Consider the following 1521-nt stretch of genomic DNA (forward strand, 5'->3'; position numbering starts at 1 on the left):
TAGCTCACCCATGTCTCAGGAAATTGTAAGAATTTTAGGAGCTCTGTGCCAGGACTAGGGCAGAGATCAATATTTATATTTCTTATTATTTCACCCCATATAACCCTGTTCCATCTTGTTCAGACCTTACCAGGTCTTCTCTCAGCCCGGACGGCTCCAACAAACACAAATTCCCCCATGCATCAGGTCCCCTTCTCTGAGGACCTTTCTGAACACCTCCCTGCCACCTCATCCCCTATGACTCAGTCAAGAGGCTCCTGATATAATCTGGGTTGCTTTTCCTCATAGCTTTCCTTCAATTCTAAATAATTTGTTTTTGTAAAATTATCTGTCCTGTGTCTGATGTCCTAGTGAGACTAAGCTGCAGGAAGGCAGAAAGTGCCTCTTCCATACTCATGATAGTCTCCGCAGCACCTGCACAGTACCCAGAATGCACAATTGCCCAACCAATATTGAAGAGTCTGGGTGAGTTCCCAGATACGGCAATGGGAGGGGAGAACACATTTTTTGATTGTCTAATAAGTGCCAGGCTCTGCCAGGCGTGGTGGCTCACACCTGTAATCCCAGCACTTTGGGAGGCCAAGGTGGGGGGATCACAAGGTCAGGAGTTTGAGACAAGCCTGGCCAATATGGTGAAACCCCATCTCTACTAAAAATACAAAAATTAGCCAGGCATGGTGGCAGATGCCTGTAGTCCCAGCTACTCGGGAGGCTGAGGCAGGAGAATCACTTGAACCCAGAAGTCGGAGGTTGCAGTGAGCTGAGATTGTGCCACTGCATTCCAGCCTAGGCGGCAGAGTGAGACTCTGTCTCCAAAAAAAAAAAAAAGTGCGAGGCTGTGTGCTGGGCAGTCTACACTAATCATCTTATTCATTCCTCAAAAACATTCCGAGATGCAGGTCTCAACAGACCCGTTTTACAAGCAAGGAGATAAGGGTTTGAGATGGTGTACATCTCGTCAAAGGAAAGGCAAATGCCACAAAGCCCGGATTCAAATCTGGGTGTGGTTAGTTTGAAAGCCTGAGTTCTTTTCCACTTTGGAGGAAAAGTGATTAATGGACACCTCCCCCTTCACACCTGTATCCATGTCTGATGCTTTTTCCAGACAGATTTTGGCTGCAGAGCTGGAAATCACAAAGATCATAATGACAGCTCTAACAACCGTGCCAAGGCTGATGAAAAATGCCTTTGAACAGCCTGGGCTCACAGGCATTATCTTTGCTAATCCTATAATTGGCCTGACAGTTGGTGAATGCATAAATGATTTCGGATATGTGCTTTTGTGTTTAAAAGACTGGGATCTTGGGTGAATTCTCCTTTTGTCTTTCAAGTCCATTTGTAGTTACTTTTTTAAAAAACGTTGTTTTTGTTTTACCATGTAGGCATTTTAAAGCATTTTGTAGTCCAATTTGTTAAAACTTTCATTTATGATTTGTTTTATAAATTATAAAAGAAACTATAGAACTAACTTACTCCTTTTTCTTGTTGTCTATTTATTTATTTTACATTTGGCCAGGCGTG

This window comes from Colobus angolensis, unplaced genomic scaffold (genome assembly GCF_000951035.1).
Source record: "Colobus angolensis palliatus isolate OR3802 unplaced genomic scaffold, Cang.pa_1.0 Scaffold71, whole genome shotgun sequence".
NCBI classification, from domain to species: Eukaryota; Metazoa; Chordata; class Mammalia; order Primates; family Cercopithecidae; genus Colobus; species Colobus angolensis.